This window comes from Bubalus bubalis, chromosome 20 (genome assembly GCF_019923935.1).
Source record: "Bubalus bubalis isolate 160015118507 breed Murrah chromosome 20, NDDB_SH_1, whole genome shotgun sequence".
In the NCBI taxonomy this organism is placed as follows: Eukaryota; Metazoa; Chordata; class Mammalia; order Artiodactyla; family Bovidae; genus Bubalus; species Bubalus bubalis.
The window spans coordinates 39811375-39833620 of NC_059176.1; the positions used below are offsets into that span (position 1 = coordinate 39811375).

General features: G+C 44.7%; 1 protein-coding gene across 2 annotated transcripts in view; it reads left to right on the forward strand.

The window, feature by feature from the left end:
• TBC1D2B (TBC1 domain family member 2B) overlaps positions 1–22246 on the forward strand; it is a 92632-nt gene that overhangs the window by 558 nt on the left and 69828 nt on the right. The window lies entirely within an intron of this gene.

Below are 22246 nucleotides of genomic sequence, written 5' to 3' on the forward strand. Positions count from 1 at the left end.
TTCTAAAGCCCGTCTGCCAGCCTTTCCCCGTTTCTTTCTCAGACTCTGTCCCCGTGTCCCCATCTCAAGCTTTTCACCTGAGTTTAGACCAGAATAGCTGGGCGCTCCTCAGCCCCTTGACCCTTTATCACCCTCTGCGCCCTCCCTCGGGTCCTTCTCTGTCCACCTCCCCTCCCCTCCTCACCCCTCTCCTGTGGATGTCCTATGTAACCCTCCTAGGCATTCATGACTGTAGGCTTCCTGTCCTTGACCAAATTATTACTCTCTTCAGCTGCCTCATCTGTAAAATGGGGATAGTAGTAGTATGTACTTCTTGGGGGAGTTGGGATTACATGAAATATACGCTAACCACTGGTAAATATAATGACATCCAAGATTATAGACAGAGACAGTCAGAGATGGCAGGGCTTTTAGAGAGAATCCACTGCAGTCCCCTCCAGAGTGGGCAGGGACACTGCTGCTAAGTTCAGTCAGTCAGTAGCAGAGCCTGTTTGCTTCTCCCTGCTTTGGCGGGGAGAGGAGGGAAAGGGTTCCTTCAACCAGTCCTGCCTTGCCCATTTGAAGCTTCCTGTGTTGAAGCATGGAACTTACATCAGGAGTCACCCTGGTGCTCAGAAGCCCCTCCTCCCCCCTCGTTCTTGGGGGGCTCCCATCATCTCCTAGGGGCCATCCTGCTTCCAGCACCTGAGTGTCTGGGCCTTGGCCTGAAGTCTGATCTCTCTCCCAGGCTCCCTCCTTGCCTGGTTCCTGTGAGCCTCCACCCTCACTCCTCTCTGTCTCTCTCCTCTTCCGTATTACAAGCTGGGTTTCTCCAGAGCAGCAGGGCTGGGCTGGGATGTATGAAAACTCTCTGCAAAGCTGGCCAAGTAGACAGCAGAGTGGGCTGAGCCTAGCGCCCTTGGCGTTGTAAGCACAGGGCCGTTCCCGGGATCTCCGAAGCCAGCAGCAATTGGAGCTGCTCCCCGAGGTCGTTTTTCAGAGTTTTGTCAACTCAGTTCTTGCTGTTGCAAGCAGAGTCTGATGACTTGTGTTCTTGTGTCCTTTTAGATTCTTCCATCCCTTCTTGAAGTGGGTGCAGACAGCCTGGTTCTCCAAAGGAAGCCAAGCAGAGTTGTAGTTCAACTGGGGTTTACTTAGAAGCATTTGTGTAAACTTCGGAGTGACCCTAGCAAGTACACAGGGACTTTTTGCCAAAGAAAGACTCGTCCTCACTATCGTGGACTGTCCCTTTGTACAGCTGAATTTCCTGTATAATTGTTTGTCAAAACAGAAAATAGAGCATCCTGTTTCAGATTTTCTCAGATGACTTTGGAGCCCTCTTTCAGATATTTTCATTACAATTTTTTGAATGGTGGAGGTATCTACATAAGTGGGGCTACAAAATGCAGTATCAAGAGTGTGGCTTTAGAGTTGGGTGGACTTAAACTTATGGCTTGAATTTGCTGCTCACAGGCGTTGAGCAAATTACACAACCTCTCTGTCCCAGTTTCTTCTTCAGCCTAATGGGAATCTTACCGTCCTCACTGGTTACTTTTGAGAATTCTGGAAAATGGCCGGCACAGAGTAGGCAGTACATGGCATCCATGAGAAACAAGTAGTGTTTTGGGCCATTATGTAGTATGGTCGTGTAGTGGAATATTATGCAGCAGCGAACATACAGGAACGAGAGCCGTAAGTGTCAACATGCATGACTCCCGTAAACATAAAATTGAGAAGGAAAAACAAAGTTACAGATCGCATACAGAGGTATGATTCATGTAAAAATTGAGGTCATGTAGATGCGTATGCTGTGTGGGAATGGGAGAGCTCTGTTGGGGTGATGAGCCCTGCATTCAGGATGGTGGTTCCCACTTGGGAAGAGAGGGGAGTGTGAGTGGAAATGGGCGCCCGGGGGCATCCACTGTCTTCGCAGTGTTTTATTTCTAGCACCAGGTGGTGTTTGTTTTATTATTCTGTTTATCTTTTTCTGTGTTCAGAATTTTTCTCTCTCTCTCTTTTTTTTTTTTTTTAAATGAAATGGATCTTCACGTGGGTTACTGACTGTGGAACATTTTGGTATGTAAAGCTGAATTAGTCATAGAATAAGAGAGCATGCCTGAGGCCAAGGGTCTGCTTTGTAAAAACAGTGGAAATGGAAACACAGGCTAGGCTCTTCAAAAGAAGAGAGCAGTCAGAATGCAGGGTTTCAGAGTAAGGAGTGTCTTTTAAGAAAGATGAATTTAGGGTACGGTGATTCCTTCTGAGCTGTGGGAGTAAAAATTTTCTGGTGGTAAAAGTGGAAACTAGCAATTTATCTTTCTTTTCACCTTTCACATCCAAGAACTGATTCCCATAAACTTCAATGCTTCGGTTTAGGGCTGCTCAGCTGTAGCGCAGACCTTGATTTCTAAGGGGGTTGTAGGTTAGTGAGGATTAATCCCTACTCAAGGCTTAGCTAATGTATATAATTTTATAGATACCATTTCTTTTGATGGGTTAAAAAGAAAAAAAATCAGTTTGCTTATTGTATTATCATATGGTTCTTATTTTAAAGTGACTTTCTGCCTACTCTGGAAGAGCTGTGGTTTTGTTGAACTTTTCCAAAATGTTTTACTGCTTGAGTCTTAATGAAAGCTGATATTGGAATTTCTTAGTAAACTTTTCTGTTCCTAAACTCAGAGATGTGGTCCATGCCTTATTTTACCGATGAGGGAATGGAGGCCAGAAAGGGAATGTGATTTGTCTGAGATCATGAAGATAGACTGAGACCTTCTTGGATAGTAGACTCTAGGAACAGTGAGTGTCCAAAATGCCAGGTATCTAATTCTCTTATCTGTTTTGACAAGTCGTCTTCTTCTTTTTTTTTTTTAAACTTCTATTTCAATGGCTTGGGATTAGAAGTCATGGTTTTTCTTGTAATGCATTAAATTTCTGTCCTTTTCATACAGAATGAAAGCACCAGCAACATTGTACCTACTGATTCTTTGCCAGGATGTATGGTACTTGTTACTGGACATTTGGAAACTGCTACAACAGTCAGATAGAAACTGATGCTTCTTGTGGTGCTGTGTGTGTGTGTGTGTGTGTGTGTGTAGAGGTGCTAGAGGCTACTCACTGAGCTTTGCTGGGATCTGAGACACAGGAGTCAGTTCTGGAGTGAGCTGTCCCAGAGAAGGAGAGCACGTGACTGACTGGGAGGAAAGCTTGAATGGCCCTGCCCTGCCCGACTTCTGCAGTCCCCAGAGTGAGGAGCATCATCAGACCGTCAGCAGATTCACCCCACTGCCCCTGCTCTGTTTCTTGAAGGCATGTGGTGTGCAAATGGACATGTGTGTTGGTTTTTGAGCCACACGTAACAGAACAATCATGCATGCCTATTCTTAACCCACTTTTGTGGGAAGGACGCACATTCTCTGGTGTTGAAACTGCTCTCAGTTTAATGACAAACATTTGTTAGCTTGGGTAATCATAGTGTGTGCAGTACAAAATAGATGGGGTGTACCGGCATTCTTGGCTAAATGGTTCTGCTAAGCTGTGTGTCCCTGGGGCGTCTGCTCAGGGGTCTTGAAGTGTTAGTTAAATCTTTTATCAAGATGTAACTTTTCATGGGTTTGTTGTGGCTTCCCAACGAGTATGTTCCTTAAAAGTAGGTGCAGTTTCGTGGGTGTGGAATCACAGAGTCTCTCTGTCTCCCACTGCCTGTCATACAGGCCTCACTGTAGTGTAGCTGCCCCACTATTTCCTGCTCAGGAGGACCCCCAAGGGCCGCTGTTTGTATCCTTGCCTCCCAGAACAGCGCCTGCACAAAGTAGGTGCCCAGGTAGACATTTGTTGAATGAATGAGTAGAAGGCGGTTACCCAGTAAGCCTTGGTTTTGGTGTGAGCTCCAACCCTTTAGAAGTGATCAGCCAGAATTCTCAAATGTCTCAAATGATATTCTCACCACGTGTCATGGAGGTGGCTGCCATTCAGGGAATGCTCAGTGAATATAACAGGCATCAGGGATCCAGAAGGGGGATTACCATCAGTCCTTAATTTTCATGTCTCTCGTATTTCATGCCTGCAGCTTAGACTCTGGGGGCATTGTTGTGGCAGTGAGTGAGTGGTTACGTGGTAAATATTTGAGGTCTTGCACCTGTGCCGACTCTGGGACTACTCTGCTCTGACGTTCTAGTACAGAAACAGCTGTAGAATGAGCGTAGATGTGTTCCCATCATTTTTGTTTATGGACTATGAGATATGAATGTCATGTAATTTCCACATCATAAAATGCAGTTCTTTTGGTTTTTTTTTTTTTAACTATTTGAAAATGTAAAAACCGTCCTTGACTTATAACTGTGTAAAGTCAGGCATTAGGCTAGATGTGATCCTCAGCCATAGTGCACTGACGCTGGTGTTTTAGGAAGGCCTGGCCGGGCACTTCTCATTCATTTGTTCACTCATTCTCACGCGCTATGCTTAGGCACTGCGGGTATGGATTGAACAAGGTGAGCATAGTTCCTGTCCTTGAAGAGTTTTCTGGGTAGCCCAGAGACAGACTTTAATTAAAATAAAGCAACACCAACCAGTTCTGTGAAGTTTAAAAGGAAAGAGACGGGATGCCTGTGTAACGGGGGCTCTGGATCTAGTTTGAAGGGAGGAGGGAAGACTTCTTGAGAAAGTGACTTTTGAGCTGAGGTATAAAAGGCACATTGATGTTAACTGGAGGAGTGGAGAGAGCAGCGGAGTGCTCTAAGGGGAGGAATGGCAGGAGCAGAGACCCTTGGGCACGTCTGAGTGTGTAGGGGATTCAAGGAATGCCCAATGGCAGCTGGGTGGTGGGGAGGGCCTTGTGGCCCTCGCTGTAGGAATACGCGAAGACTTTTCAGCGGGGCTTGACAAATAGTTATGTTTTTCTTTTTTTTCCCTCCCAAACTGATGGTTGGATCATGGCCAGTATTTTCATCTAATTATGTTGGAAGATGTCTTGTGTATTAGGAGTTGAAATATTAATATGTTACGCACCGGCAGACAGGTTTTAAAGAAGATAAATGCAGAGTTGGAGATCTGGTAGTCCGTTGCCTCTTAAGCAGCACTTAAGCTCAGAAATGAGCCGGGGCTGCTGGCTCAGGGCTCCCTGGCTGCACTGGGCTGCCTTTCCTGCAGCATTCCTCACGGCCGCCTTCCTTGCCTTCTCTCCTGTCCCGCTTGCTCTGCTCACAGGCATGCATGTTGCCAATTTCCTTCCCCTGTGGAGGGAACTGTTGCGTGCATTCAGGTTGAGAGCTGGTGAGCACCAGCGCTCCCATCTCACTGAGGCTTCTGAGGGGTGGATGGTCTCCTTGTTCAGCTGCCTTCACCCATCAGCCTTCCCATAGAACAAAATATAGATAATAACCCTCTGTCCAAAGGAAGAAAAGAATCCTATTATTGTAGAAATGACTCTCCAGTTGTGGGAGCAGAAGGCGTTTTGACTAGGAATTTTCAGTTCTTTTAGAGATTTGTATAGTAGGGCAGGGGTCCCCAGCCCCCGGTCTGTGATCCAGTACTGGTCTGCAGCCTCTTAGGAAGCAGGCCACACAGAGGAGGTGAGTGGCGGGTGAGTGAAACTGCATCTGCTGCTTCCCACTGCTCCCCATCACTCGCATCACTGCCTGAACCATCCACACCCCCGCCACCACCCCAGTCCAGGGAAAAGTTGTCTTCCACCAAAGAATCTGGTCCCTGGTGCCACAAGGTTGGAGGTTGCTATAGCAGGGTCTTAATGACATTTGAGTGGGTGTTTACCTACATCCTGGCCGGGCCAGTCCTCAGTGGATTTTGCTCACTTTCACAGAGTGAATATTACAATATGGTGAATTAGGAAGTAGTGATGCTTCTGACTAATGTTCTGCTAAATACTGTACTTAGAGAACTTGGTGAAGTGAACACACTGGGGGCTTGTATGTGCGAGGGAAGCCCCGAGAGTCAGGAGGCTAAGGCAGTCTCTGGAGAGGCTGTGGGTTTCATGATCACCCAGTAAATAATAGCTCACCAAGCAGCATAGGAAACCCCAAATGGACAGATTCAGGATGGCATTCCTCCCTAAAATGGGTCTTGTCCTGTTTTGGTTTTTGAGCATCTGATGCTATGTCCTGCTAGAGTGTAGGTTTCCTGAGAACTTATACTTCTTGGTCACCACATCAGCCTTAATACTTAGTGGAGTGTCAGCCACAGATTAGATGCCCTGTGTATATTGGTTGGATTGAATGAACACTTCAGACCCTTATTTCCTTTTGGGGTGGGGGTGTGGTGTGCTCGTGTTGCGTGGTCAGAAGGAGGTTTGCAATGTCCATTTCTCCCTTTAGAAAATATTTTTGAGCATCCACCATGTCATAAGCATCATGCTTTTTCTGCAGATAGGGCAGTGAAAATTTTCTGTTTAAGAAACTACAGTGCTGAGACTTTAAAAATAGATTAGCACCTGATAGCTTTGAAAAAAAAAACTTTGGAGAGAAACCATATTTGTCTGTAGTATTCATCGCTGGGAGTAAACATCAAGTGTCTGCAAGTTTTTTGATTCTGAGGGAGGTCTGGAATCTTTCCATAGTAAATGAAGAGGCGGGCAGGGAAGCCTGAAGGTGAAGTACAGATTTGGATATCACCCGGGGCCAGAAATCTGTGGTTCGTACCATAATTTCCCTGGGCATTGCCGAATTGGGGAGGTCTGTATGACTGAACATCGAGATAATCCCTGGAGAAATGGGCTGAGGAGTTGGCTAGGTTTTGGTGTAATTGTATAGCTGTTCAAAGATTTCGTTCATTTTGGGTGAGCGAGAAGTATTCCCAGTTGAATGGGAATCAGCATCTTTTCATGAGTTTGTATGCCAGGCCATTGCTTAACTTTTTTTTTGATTGATTGTGTGGGAGAACTGGAATCTGGAGGAGAAGGGGACAGTCAGGAGCTGAGATCCTTTGGCCTCCTTCCCTGGTGGCTCAGTGGTAAAGAATCTGCCTCCCAATGCGGGAGATGCAGGTTCAATCCCTGGGTTGGGAAGATCCCCTGGATAAGAGAATGGCAACCCACTGCAGTATTCTTGCCTGGGAAATCTCATGGGCAGAGAAGCCTGGCAGGCTACAGTCTGTGGGGATGTGAAAGAATCAGACACAATTTAGGGACTAAACAACAACTGGCCCTTTCCAAGGTCAGCCCTCCTGGAAAGAGCAGACGTTCCTTGAGCAGTCCGCCCTCAGGCGAGAACTTGTTGGGGTGTCAGGCCTAGAGGTAGACTGGAGGCGGACAGGCCAGTGCTATCAGAGATGTTGATCCTGGATTATAGGAATTATCTCTAGGCAGTGAGCCCAGTTTTCATTTCCCTTTCCAGCTCTGTGATGTCCAGGAGAGACTGTGCTTGCAGAAAAGGGGCCTGCATTTGGAAATCTGATGCAGCCACTGGCCATTCACCTAACAACCTTGGTTGGGCAAGGCCCTGATGGGCATCCAGTGCGAATCAGGTGTTGCCTCTGGCCTCGGGGAGCTTGTTCTGTGCAGCCCTGGGTGTCATTAGAGCATTGTCATCATCTGTGAGGTGGAGGAGGTCATCAGTGTTTTTGTTCCAAGGGTCATTATCCCTGAGTCAGTACTGACGAGACCCTCAGATCAGCCTGTCTTGCTCCTTGTATGACCGAGTAAGAAACTGAGTCCCATAGCTAGTTAGCTGCAGCCCTGGCACTAACCAACCCCCTCCACACACACACCTGAGTGATATTTAGTATTTTAAACCCAGTGTTTTATGCTATTTGCTTCACATTTCCATCTTACTCCCTTAGTAGGAAATAGGGCTTCTTCTGTTTTTAGTTGTTGGACACAGATTGTAAAATTACACATTTATGTCTTAGGTACTGTGGTACAGATGTAAGATGTTTAGTCACATGGAGATTGGAAATTAACAATACAGATGATAAACTTCAGTGGGGGTTGATTGATAATAGACATTAGTGGTGTTTCCCTGGCAGGGACTAGACTTACACATCCATGTTCAGGAGCCTTCTCTTTGGCGCCTTTCCTCTGTGCAGAGGAAAACTAACCCTTCGTGTGTGTTTTTTTCTCTTGCTGCTCTGTCAGCCATGCCCTCTGGCCTCAGAAGTGAACCAGTTTTTTAAGCTTCACAGTTTACAGCTCTCTTACATTTACTGTCCCGGAGGTAACATGCTGATAAGGCTCTCTTTGCTTTCTGTCCTTTAAAGGACATCTCCTGGAGAATTGTGGTTCTCAGTTTAGTGTGGGGAAGGCGCCTCCTGGGATCCTGCTAAAATGCAGGTGGTGGGGGTTCCCCCCAGAGATTCCGGTTTAGTTGGTTGGCCAGGGTGGACCTCAGGAATCTGCTTCCTTATCCACTGTCCCACCCCTTCTGCTGCAGACCTCTGGTCCTCTCTTTGAGAAACACTGCTGTCTTCTAGATCATGAATGAATGTCCTCTTTGACCATGAAGTAAAGACTGGCCCTGTGAGAGGATGGTTTTCTGAGTGGACTAGAAATAACTAAACTGCGTGGGTGGAGACCAGTGAAGTGTGAGCCCTTTATCCTTAGGTTGACACTCTGTGGTTTATATCTGCCCACCTTCTTTGCATTCTGAGTTTCTTTGCTCTAGAGCAATGGTTTGGGGCCTGTGACTCCCTCTCCCCAGTAGCCCTGATGTTTCTGTCCCCCATGCTGATCACTTAGTTGCTGGCACACCCCTGTGTGCTAGGATTCCTCCTGGGCCATTCAGAGGGAAGCTCCCGGAGGCCATCCTTAGGGTGTTTCTGGGAGAGGGGGTTTTAATAATCACCACCACCAAATAGCTGGTAAGGAGACTTGTAGAGCCTCTGGCTTTTCACCCAGAGAGGGGTTTGATATAGGAGAACCATCTGGCACTTTCCTGAGATACCAGCTCTATCTTAAAAAGACTGTTAGAAATCAACATGCTTCCCAAACACTCCAGTAAATTGACTGAAAGTTCAAGCAGATTTTTGGTACCAGGTTCCCATGTTCCCTGTAATCTCCGATGGGTGGAGCCTGGGAGTCTGCCCCTCCCAAACCCCAGATCATAAAACTTCATATTAAGTCAGTCATTCCTGTGTCCTCCTTTTAAGTTAAAAAACATCAAGCCAGAACGTTGCAGTATTGCATGGTGTGTGGAAATCATCGCAGGCAGGGGTGGCGTGGGGCTGTTCACCCGTTTGCTTGCCATTGCTACAGGAGTTCTTGTTTATCCTGAGCTCATAAAACCCTGGCACTCTCTTATTGTGCAATGGCAGAGCTGATAGGGAGCTGTAGGAATGCAGCCCTGTGGCCACTCGGAGGCCACATGCTCTCCTTCCGTCTGAAACAGAAAGCGTTTTGACAGGCTTCCACATTTCCTGCAGGGAAGAACAGGCCCAGAGAGTGGCCTTGTCCTTGCCTGTGTCTTGGTGAAATCTGTCATCTAGGCCAGGCCCCTCGCGAGCCCAATTAACTTTATTGACCTCTTTTCCTGTAACACACATTTGTGTGTGTGTAGGCACTCTTCTCCTAGTTTAATCTCTGTTAAACTGTTAAGGATGGGTTTAAGGAGTATCTGTTCTCTCAAGGTGTTTGCTTTTTAAAAGAAGATGCTTGAGAATTAGAAATGGCAAAACTCCTCAGACTACCACCTCCCAGAATGAGGGAGAAGAGGGACAGCTTCTGGGGGAGAGGCTGCCCCCTCCCTCTCAGACTGTTCAGGGAAAGTGATGGTGGGAGGTCTAGGTTCTTTAGATGAGAATTCATGTAATTATTTTGCGTAATAAGTTATATGAAAATGCCGACTTCAGGATAGCAGTTTAAAAAGACAAAGCAGTAAGAACTTAGGATGTTACTAGAGGAGTTGGGGGTCCCTATAGTCGCACTTCGTTTTCCAAGGAGCCAGGAGACTCAGTATTATTTCCCTTCTAACTGTCTGTTGCTGGGCTGAAACAAGATTTCAAAACCTTCCCAGGGGTTTTTGAAAAAAACTGCCTTTTTTTTTTTTCACCATTGGTAGTGGGCCAGATCCCTTGAGATTGTTTTCAAGCTCATGATTTTGAAATGTTCAGAAGAAAATTTGGAACCTAAAATTATTTATCAGATATGAGATTGTAGTCTTTTTTTCATCTGAGATGTGTTTTGCATTATCAGGCTATTTATGATATTCTTGTGCTTTTTATTGCTTATGGAAGAAGTACCTTGGAAATCCAAAATAACCTTCTTTCTTTCTGGTTTTTTTTTTTTTTTTTTGCTGCACCTTGGGGCTTGCCAGATCTTAGTTTCCCAACCAGAGATTGAACCCAGGCTATGGCAGTGAAAGCGCCGAGTCTTAAGCCCTGGATTGCCAGGGAGACCCCAAATACCCTTCTTTAGATTTAAGAAATGAAAATTCCTTGATTATGAACAGGCATTGCATATCCTTTCAAGATATGACTGAGTCAGACTATCCATGCAGTCTCGATTGCTTTATATGACTTAGCAAACCTAGTCTGTATTCTCCTTGTGACTCCACGGTGACTGTCGGTTATGCAGTCGGCCCTGACCCTTTGGGGAGGAGCCCAGAGTTCACAACCTAAGTGGGCAACTGAAGTGCTGTGTCACTATCACGTACGCAAGATAGGTTCTGTAAGAGATATCAGATGGCCTCCTAGATAGGACGTGTGAACTAGATCTTGAGGAGCGAGTAGGCATTTGCATGTGGGTTTAGTGCGGTAGGAGCAGGGGTCATTGAAGCTCATCTGGCTTCTGTGCGCCTGTTGGGTGGGGAAAGAAAGTTTCTAGTCCCGTGGAGTGTGGGGCAGCATGGATCAGGTGACCATGCCACATTGCTCAGCACTTGGGAGCCACTAGAGAGTTCTAAGCATGGGACAAACATATGATTTTGTTGGCTGCATGTAAGGGGGTTTGGGGAGGGAGGCTGAGGACAGCAAGACCAGTTAGGATACTCTTGCAGAGGCCCGAGGTTGAAGAACCAGATGAACGACAGGGAGCGAGAATCTGAGAGACTGACGAAAGGGTCTTTCAGACTTAGAGACCTTGTGATCCTTTTATATTGGAGAACAGTTCCTTTCTTCTGCATATTTGTTTATGTTTAGTCTTGTTATTGCTCACTGCAGTCTATTTTAAAAGAAATGTCTTTAGAGCAGAACTGTGGCTCAGAGCATCCAGTGGGAGAACTTTATAGCCAATTGATGGTCATGCTGTCTCTAACCCAGTGAAACTGTGCTGACCCCACCCATTCCTTTGATGTCCTGAGGACCTTCTGTACTGTCAGAGAGCCCAGCCTCTGATGTGGGAGTTGTTTTTATCCAGGAAACCAACATACTATTTTTATTTAGTGTGCGTGCGTGCTCACTCAGTCATGTCTGACTCTTTACCACCCCATGGACTATGCTCCTCTAGGCTCCTCTGTCCATGGAATTTTCCAGACAAAAATCCTGGAGTGGGTTGCCATTTCCTACTCCAGGGGATCTTCCTAACCCAGGGGTCAAATCCACATCTCCTGCATTGGTAGGATTCTTTACCACTGTGCCACCTGGAAAGCTTTATTTTTATTAACTTATTTATTTTTGGCTGCACTGGGTCCTTGTTGCTGCATGCAGGCTTTCTCTAGTTGTAGTGAGTCCAGGCTACTCTGCAGTAAGCTGTGCATAGGCTGCTCATTGCAGTGGTTTCTGTTGTGGAGCTCAGGCTCTAGGATGCGTGGACTTCAGTAGTTGTGGTGTGTGGGCTCGGTAGTTGTGGCTCAAGGGATCCAGAGCTCAAGCTCAGTAGTTGTAACACATGGGTTTAGTTGGCCCATGGCATGTGGACTCTTCCCAGACCAGGGATTGAACCCATGTCACCTGCATTGCAAGGTGGATTCTTAACCACTAGACCTCCAGGGAAGTCTGCCAACACACTTTAAATTGAACTTGGCTGTTGTTGAGGTCATCAACATTTCAGTATCTGAGAAAACCATAGAGGAACTTCTAGATTTCTGCTGAAATGTTGAGAGGACGGACTTTGTCTTGGACATGCACTTCTCCTTCTTCCCCTTGATAGTAGGGAACACAGACCCGGATTTGAATTTTGACTGTGCCAACTGGTTGTGAGATCATGAGTGATCATGATAATATGGATAGTTGATGCCTAATGAGTAGTTAGTGTGTGCCAAGCACTGTTCTGAGCTTAACACGCATCAACTCATTTAACCCTCATAACAGCATAACGTGAAGTAGATTCCTGTTATTCACATTTTACCAATGAGAAATCTGAGGCACATTAAGTAGCTTGGCTATTACAGCCAGCAAATGGCCGAGCTGGGATTTGAACTCAGTTAGGCTCCAGAATCGGAGAAGGCGATGGCACCCCACTCCAGTACTCTTGCCTGGAAAGTCCCATGGATGGAGGAGCCCAGTAGGCTGCAGTCCATGGGATTGCTCAGAGTCGGACAGGACTGAGCAACTTCACTTTCACTTTTCACCTTCATGCATTGGAGAAGGAAATGGCAACCCACTCCAGTGTTCTTGCCTGGAGAATCCCAGGGACAGGGGAGCTTGGTGGGCTGTTGTCTATGGGGTCGTACAGAGTCGGACACAACTGAAGTGACTTAGCAGCAGCAGCAGCAGCAGTAGGCTCCAGAATCCAGTAGGTAATACTTTGGGCAAGTGGATGATACCATCTTGTGAGATTGCTATGAGCTTTATTTTTTTGTTATGAGCTTTAAATGATAGCGTGTATTAAGTGTTTAGTACAATGTCTGGCATACAGTAATCATTTACTTAATAGTATCTAATACTGTTAGTAATATGAATGGAAACATTATGAAATAGTCTATATAATTTTGTTCCATTTTTGTAAAGAAAATTGCCCTGTGTATTTATGGATAGAAAAGTATCTGAAAGGATATACTCCAAAGTGCTGACTGAGGTTATTACTGGTGATGTGGTTATGTACATTTTATTTTCTTCTTTGTTTTGCTGTATTTTTAAGATTTTCCGCAGCAGACGTGGGTATTGTTATTATTTGAAATAAAAGTCTACGGTTTGTTATTGGGTTTTGTTTTTGTTTTTTAAAGCTAAGGAGGCACTCCCAGGCATATAGGAGCTCTTTAAGTGCCAACAGAGTGAGGTGTCCCTGCAAAGCCATGGAACTCCGCACTGTGCTCAGCAACTTGGAGGTTGTTTGGTCTTTTTCTCACTTTGTCTTTTAATTTTGTATGGTGTTTTGGACACACAGACATTTTTCGCTGCTGTCTTTCTTTTGGAGTTTAGACAGGTGTTTACATTCCTAGAGAACAGAAATGTTACAGCAGGGATTATTTCCATGTTGGCGGGGTGAGTGATCAAGCCTGTGGAAATCAATGCCTCCCGGCTGCTGCTCAGCCTGGAGTCAGGTCCCTTGAGTTGCCTGTGCAAGAAGCAGCTGTGTGGCTTACAGTCTGAAGATCTGCCCTTTGAGGACATGGGGCTCAGTCCTGAGAGAGCGTTGGTTTTCCTTGTCCACAGCGTCAGGGCACACGGCATTCCTCGTGGCTGCTGGTTGTGCTTCAGTGTGAGCTCTTCAGGAGATCTCTGCACAGATCTTCCTTGTCAGTTTCTGATATGCCGATGGCTGGATTAAAAGTCAGATCATCCCTGTGTGGCTTTAAAATTTGGCAGAAATCTACGCAACTGTTGTTAACAAGATACAGAAAGAGACAGAAACTTAACTTTGATTACAAAGGCATCATCTACTAATTTAAATGGTTTATATTTTGCATTTAAATCTTGAATCAACGTTGAATTTATTTTCTTTTATGTTGTGGCCTAGGTCAAACCTAGACCATAATTCTTAATACTTTTATTTCTTTCCAAAATTTTAGCCAATTGTCATAATGCCTTTGTTTAATAATTAATACTTTTTCCACTGATTTGATTTGAAATGCTGCATAAATATTTTTATATCTACTTAGCCCTGTATTTTGATTCTCTGGCAGTAGAGTACTGGTTTAATTATTGTGGCTTTATAATATGCTTACCCATTTGGTAGGTCAAAGCCTCACACCTTGTTTTTTTTTTTTTTTTCAGAATTCTCAAAGATTAAACTTCAGATTAATTTTGTAATCTCTTTGTCATGCTTTGAAGAACTTTTTAGAATTTTGGCTGGATTTGCTTTTTAAGTTTCTATTGATACATAGGATTTCTTAAATATATACCTATGCATTTTATGTTTTGTTGTTTGTTTTAATTTTTAAATTTTTGAAAATTTTTTCTGCACTGTGTGGCCTGTGGGCTCTTAGTTCCCTGACCAGGGATTGAACTCATGGCCTTCTGCCCTGGAAGTTTGGAGTCTTAACCACTGGACCACCAGGGAAGTTCCACGTTTTACATTTTGATTGTATTGTGAACATGTTTCTGACTGTCTCCTGCAGGTGTAAAGGAAGCCATTTGCCCACTGGGAGGGTCTAAGAGCCAAGAATTGACCAGGTCTCGCCCAATACTCTGCCCCTAATGTTGACTGCTGCATTGGCCTAAGTCAGGCTCTTAATAAGTATTTGCCAAGTGAATGAATAAACATCTCTATGTATGTGGTGTTTTCTTCTTTTGGATTCTTTTAGATAGATTCCTAGGAATGGAGTTTTGGACCAAAGGAGATGAGCATTATTATAGCTTCTAAAATGTGCTGAGTCTTGGTAGATGGAGGTTCTTTACCAAAGGGCTGGAGACCCAGATGGTAAGAGGGCTTGGGTCAGTTTGTGGTGCAGTGAGAATGAAGTTAGGAGATGAGGCCTGACTCCTGTGTATGCACAATTGCAGCTCTAGCCCCTGTGCCCAGTACTGTGCTTGCCCGCCAGGGTGGGCCCTTAATAAACACATCTTGAGATGAATTAACTTTATTTAACTTTTCAGAGCACCAAGGAAAGAGCTAGGCTTGGAGAGAGGGAAGTCCCTGGGGTCCAAGGGCAGGGACAGGTGTCTGGAGCCTATCTCCCCAAGAGTTGACTTCTGGGTTTTGGGCTTTTGGTGGTCTGGGCACAAAGGCTTGTGGGAACAGCTGGGGCATCACATAGTTCTCCTCGCCAACTGTCAAGGGCTGAATTCCACCTCAAGCTGGACGAGGCATGGCCTGGTTTCCATTCTCTGAACTGGCATCTCAGGTCATGGTGCCTAAATGTAGCAGATGTCTGTCATCTCAAAGGACTGTGCCCACGCAGTCCTTGTCTGCCCTCCCAGCTCCCCAGGACATTCCTGCAGCTGTGTAGGGACAACCAGAATGGCTTTCCCAGATGTTTGGCTTGATTTTTCATGTTGGGATTGGTGCCATATTTGAACTAGAGTTTTAGCCGTTTTGAGGCAGTAGCAGTAGCTGAACGTAGGAGAGGATGAGTCAGATATTTGAGTGTTTAACTGTATTCCAGGCACTGTTCTGGGCATCTTGGACCATACTGAGGCCAGAAGGTTTTGCCTCTGCCTTCAAGGAACTTAGACTAATGAGAACACACAGGGAGGGCGCCACTGCCATGGGAAGCTGTCCTGGGCTGTCTGGTGTTCTGAGTTCCCCATTCTGAGTGTGCAGAGAACATTCAGGCTCAGGTCAGTAAGCCTTATTTGCGTTTTGAATTGGGTTTTGCAGACTGAGTAGGAGATGGAGAGACCAGTGTTATGGGAGACTCAGCATATGACCCTGGTGAGCCTTCAGACAACAGATGTGACATGTGGCCTGTTGGATGCTTGTCTGGCATCTGCTCTTATTCTCTTCTGAGCTGTGAAACTTTGCCTCATTTCTGCTCCTTCCAGCATGGTTGAATGTCTGTCTGGTTCTCCAGAATGTGGGACTAAAGCATTTTAAATGGTGATTTGGGTAGGGTGGGGCAGCGATTGATCCTCTCTGGGTCATGCTGGTGGTGGTGATAAGCCTCAGCACTGACCGGCTCATTTGTCACCAGGTGGGTATAGCTCAGTGGAGGGAGTTCTGGTGTTGGACTCCTTGAGGTGCCCTGTGTGAATGAAGACAGATCCCTCGAGGGTCCTACTTGCCTTCCTCTAGGAGGGGGCAGGGAAGATTCTGAAATGTGAGCCATCAGCTAGACCAGCCAGACTCATTCTTTTAGGTCTCCAAATAATGTTGGCATCTCCATGGACATTAATAGAGCATGAGGTGGTTGGGGATATGGGGAGTACTTAAAGAAGAAAGTTGTTTGAGTCATACAGTTCTGTGGGAGGTGAATAACGTTGGCTGCCCCACTGTCAGGAGCCCCATGCCCATGGCCATCCCCGAGGGCATTCCCACCTGCTGGGTTTCCCACCTCGCCAGATCTCCCGCCAGCCGTGGCTCTCCCGAATGGTACTTGCCATCATTATCTAGAATAGCCCCATTCAATACAAATACGATGTGAGCCAGATACATACTTTTAAGTTTTTGGATAACCACATTAAACAGTGGAATTCCACTGTTTAACAGGTGCAAAACTAATATATTTTATTTAATCCAGTGTACCTATATTTTATCATGTGGCACTAGCCATATTTCACATGCTCACGAGCTGTGTGTGACTAGTGGCTACTGAGTTGGCGGGGCAGATCCAGACTGACTTTGCATGACCGACTAAGACTGGAGCAATGAAGAGACTAGTTTGTGATTCTGCATTTCGTTAGGACTGAACAAGGCCAAATCTCAGTTCAGTCTGTTTAAAAGATATCAAGGGGAAACACAGAGACTTTGTGGATTTCTGCTGATTTTGCTGTTTTACTTTTAATCCTGTCCTGTCTTACAACCTATGTGTGCTTCTGTCTTTGGGCCTCAGCTCCCTGAGGGGAGGACCTTTGGGGGCTTTTCTGCCTCCTTGATCCTGGCACATGCCTGGGAGCCATGTGCCCCCAGCAGCCTTTCACAGCTGCTTAGGGATTGAAGTCAAGATGCTTTTCCTGATTTCTAGGTTTTTTTCTTTTTCTTTTTGAAGAAAACAAACCCCAGTTAATCTTTGTCTTGAGATAATTTTGCTTGCCTTATTGACTAGATTTCTGTAACATGAATAATATGCCAGACATTGAAAGCATGTGATCTGAAAGTTTGGCCCCAGGAATTTAGTAAGAGATGATTAAGAGGTTACTAATTGTTCCTCAGTCAGATTTAATACTCAGAGATTTAAAGGGGGAACAGCTTTCTTTTCTTTTTTTTAAAAAAACTTGTACTTTAAGGGAGAAAAATCAAATCAATAAAATTAGAAATGAAAATGGAGAGATCACAACAGACAACACAGAAATACAAAGGATCATAAGAGACTACTATCAACAATTATATGCCAATAAAATGGACAACGAGGAAGAAATGGACAAATTCTTAGAAAAGTACAACTTTCCAAAACTCGATCAGGAAGAAATAGAAAATCTTAACAGACCCATCACAAGCACGGAAATTGAAACTGTAATCAAAATCTTCCAGCAAACAAAAGCCCAGGTCCAGACGGCTTCACAGCTGAATTCTACCAAAAATTTAGAGAAGAGCTAACACCTATCCTGCTCAAACTCTTCCAGAAAATTGCAGAGGATGGTAAACTTCCAAACTCATTCTATGAGGCCACCATCACCCTAATACCAAAACCTGACAAAGATCCCACAAAAAAAGAAAACTACAGGCCAATATCACTGATGAACATAGATGCAAAAATCCTTAACAAAATTCTAGCAATCAGAATCCAACAACACATTAAAAAGATCATACACCATGACCAAGTGGGCTTTATCCCAGGGATGCAAGGATTCTTCAATATCCGCAAATCAATCAATGTAATACACCACATTAACAAATTGAAAAATAAAAACCATATGATTATCTCAATAGATGCAGAGAAAGCCTTTGACAAAATTCAACATCCATTTATGATAAAAACTCTCCAGAAAGCAGGAATAGAAGGAACATACCTCAACATAATCAAAGCTATATATGACAAACCCACAGCAAACATTATCCTCAATGGTGAAAAATTGAAAGCATTTCCTCTAAAGTCAGGAACAAGACAAGGGTGCCCACTTTCACCATTACTATTCAACATAGTTTTGGAAGTTTTGGCCACAGCAATCAGAGCAGAAAAAGAAATAAAAGGAATCCAAATTGGAAAAGAAGAAGTAAAGCTCTCACTGTTTGCAGATGACATGATCCTCTACATAGAAAACCCTAAAGACTCCACCAGAAAATTACTAGAACTCATCAATGACTATAGTAAAGTTGCAGGATATAAAATCAACACACAGAAATCCCTTGCATTCCTATACACTAATAATGAGAAAACAGAAAGAGAAATTAAGGAAACAATTCCATTCACCATTGCAACGGAAAGAATAAAATACTTAGGAATATATCTACCTAAAGAAACTAAAGACCTATATATAGAAAACTATAAAACACTGGTGAAAGAAATCAAAGAGGACACTAACAGATGGAGAAATATACCATGTTCATGGATTGGAAGAATCAATGTAGTGAAAATGAGTATACTACCCAAAGCAATCTATAGATTCAATGCAATCCCTATCAAGCTACCAACAGCATTCTTCACAGAGCTAGAACAAATAATTTCACAATTTGTATGGAAAAACAAAAAACCTCGAATAGCCAAAGCGATCTTGAGAAAGAAGAATGGAACGGGAGGAATCAACCTACCTGACTTCAGGCTCTACTACAAAGCCACAGTTATCAAGACAGTATGGTACTGGCACAAAGACAGAAATATAGATCAATGGAACAAAATAGAAAGCCCAGAGATAAATCCACGCACATATGGACACCTTATCTTCGACAAAGGAGGCAAGAATATACAATGGATTAAAGACAATCTCTTTAACAAGTGGTGCTGGGAACTCTGGTCAACCACTTGTAAAAGAATGAAACTAGAACACTTTCTAACACCATACACAAAAATAAACTCAAAATGGATTAAAGATCTAAACATAAGACCAGAAACTATAAAACTCCTAGAGGAGAACATAGGCAAAACACTCTCTGACATACATCACAGCAGGATCCTCTATGACCCACCTCCCAGAATATTGGAAATAAAAGCAAAAATAAACAAATGGGACCTAATTAACCTTAAAAGCTTCTGCACATCAAAGGAAACTATTAGCAAGGTGAAAAGACAGCCTTCAGAATGGGAGAAGATAATAGCAAATGAAGCAACTGACAAACAACTAATCTCGAGAATATACAAGCAACTCCTACAGCTCAACTCCAGAAAAATAAATGACCCAATCAAAAAATGGGCCAAAGAACTAAATAGACATTTCTCCAAAGAAGACATACAGATGGCTAACAAACACATGAAAAGATGCTCAACATCACTCATTATCAGAGAAATGCAAATCAAAACCACTATGAGGTACCATTTCACACCAGTCAGAATGGCTGCAATCCAAAAGTCTACAAGTAATAAATGCTGTAGAGGGTGTGGAGAAAAGGGAACCCTCTTCCACTGTTGGTGGGAATGCAAACTAGTACAGCCACTATGGAGAACAGTGTGGAGATTCCTTAAAAAACTGGAAATAGACATACCTTATGATCCAGCAATCCCACTGCTGGGCATACACACTGAGAAAACCAGAAGAGAAAGAGACACGAGTACCCCAATGTTCATCGCAGCACTGTTTATAATAGCCAGGACATGGAAGCAACCTAGATGTCCATCAGCAGATGAATGGATAAGCAAGCTGTGGTACATATACACAATGGAGTATTATTCAGCCATTAAAAAGAATACATTTGAATCAGTTCTAATGAGGTGGATGAAACTGGAGCCTATTATACAGAGTGAAGTAAGCCAGAAAGAAAAACACCAATACAGTATACTAACGCATATATATGGAATTTAGAAAGATGGTAACAATAACCCTGTGTACGAGACAGCAAAAGAGACACTGATGTATAGAACAGTCTTATGGACTCTGTGGGAGAGGGAGAGGGTGGGAAGATTTGGGAGAATGGCATTGAAACATGTAAAATATCATGTATGAAATGAGTTGCCAGTCCAGGTCCGATGCACGATACTGGATGCTTGGGGCTGGTGCACTGGGACGACCCAGAGGGATGGAATGGGGAGGGAGGAGGGAGGAGGGTTCAGGATGGGGAACACATGTAAACCTGTGGCGGATTCATTTTGATATTTGGCAAATCTAATACAGTTATGTAAAGTTTAAAAATAAAATAAAATTAAAAAAAAAAAAAAAAAAAACTTGTACTTTGAGTGATCTGTTGGCTGCACTGGGTCTTCGTTGATTTCGCACAGGCTTTCTCTAGTTGCGCAGAGAGGGAGCTACTCTTGGTTGCGGTGTGCGTGCTTTTCATTGCGGTGGTCTCTCCCATTGCAGAGCACTGGCGTCCATGGTTGGAGCACGTGCGCTCAGTAGTTGGAGGGTCAGTAGTTGTGGCTCACGGGCTTGGGTGTTCTGCAGGACCAAACCTGTGACTGTTGCATTGGCGGGTGGATTCCTATCCGCTGTGCCACCAGGGAAGTCCAGGAAAAAGTCCGGGAAAAAGCTTTCGTGTAAGAGGCGTATTTCTCATGGTGCCAGCATTTCAGCAAACAGCCAGAGAGGTCGGTGCTTAATCTGACTTCTCCCTGGGACAGGATTGGGGGCCAGGCAGGGGAACTGGTGTGAGGGCCAGAACACACACATGCACATGCACACATGCACACAATGTCAAAACACACACACTTTCCCCTAAGCTGGCGGTTGGGAGACTTGGGGCCCAGTATAGACTCTGTGAAAGGAGGGAGGGACTGGGTGGGCTCTGGGCTCTGAGTGGGCTTTGTCCCAGCCCCTTACTCTTCCAGTCACTCTCTCCTCTTCTCTGGGAATGCTGCATTCTCTTTGTCTTGCTTCAGAGCCAGGCTGAGCCCCCACTGTGCACCCTGCAACCGGATTGCCACTCAGACTCCAGCTGCACTTTAGGGCCCTTGGGCCGGAGCTAATCTCCTCCCCTACCTGAACCCGGGCCCCACCCCCTGCTTATCCCAGCCTCCCCCTCCCTCCATTCCCCTGCCAGCCTCCCGGGTCTGTGCTCTCTCCTTGGCCTTTGCACACACTCTTCTCTCTGTCTGGAGCTTCTTCTTTCTATCTTGTCCTTCTGGCCACCACCTGCTTCCCCTTTAAGACCAAGCTCCTGCATCACTTCATGATTGTTTGTTCATTCATTTCTTCACTTATTTATTCAACAAAAATGTGTCTGGCACTGAGCTTGACGCTAGAAAAATGGAGACATCTCAGAGTTTATGTTTATTGGACAAGAAAGACATTAAGCTAACAGTATGAACCTTTTGAATCTATAGGTAGCAGTTTTCTTAAACTTTCAGTACCTGACCCTTGTCCCATTTCCTCTGCTTGATTAATTATCTTCCCTCAGCATCTCCAGTCACACCAGCCCCACCTTACCCACTCTGACCTCTGTCATAGCACTTAAAACACTCTTGAAATCACTGATTTATTTTTCCTATCTTTCTCACAAGCCCTGATTCCAGGTTCCTGATAGATGTTAAGAGTAAATGTTGAATGAATGTATGGATGAAATGATGACTTGGCTGATAGTTGGAGGGATTTTCTGTAGGATACCAGCAATCATATACTGAGTGGTTTTCCTTCCTAAGGCCATGCCTGCAAGTGTCACTAAAAAGAATCCAGGTTGTAGCCAGAGCACTTGGAGGTCATCCTTTGCTTGTGGACAGTAGAGGTTTGATCTCTGACTTGTCGCTTGCTTTAAGCCTATAGAGCAGTTGTCCAGATTGCCTCTGACCCTGAGGTAGAATTTATAGGTTCTAAAACCATGGGGTCTGATGTCTGTACCCCTTACTGGATGCCAGTGGTTACCACCATAATTGTGCCATGGCATCCTTCTCCCTGGGACTCCTTTGTGGGGGCAGCCTGGAGACCTGTGATCCACACTTGCCATCTAGTTTGTTAGTTAATAGCTAGGTTCATCATTTTGAGTTCCTTCTATATCTTGGTTGATTTTTTTTTTTTTTTTTAATGTACATAGTGCAGGTCACTGTGGTATATAGTTCTTTGAGTTTGGACAGAAATGTAGAGTCGGGTATCTGCCCCCATAGTCATGATGCAGAGTAGGTCACCCTCCCCCGACCAAAATCCTCTCATGCTGCCCCTTTGTAGTCAGCCAGCCCTTTCTCCCAAGCCCTGGCAACCACAGGCTTGTCGTCTGTCCCTATAATTTTGCCTTTAGAAGAATGTCATGTAAATGGAATGTGTATGTAGCCTTTGGGGGCTGGCTTCTTTCACATAGGCATGTAACATTCATCCATGTTGTGTGAATCAG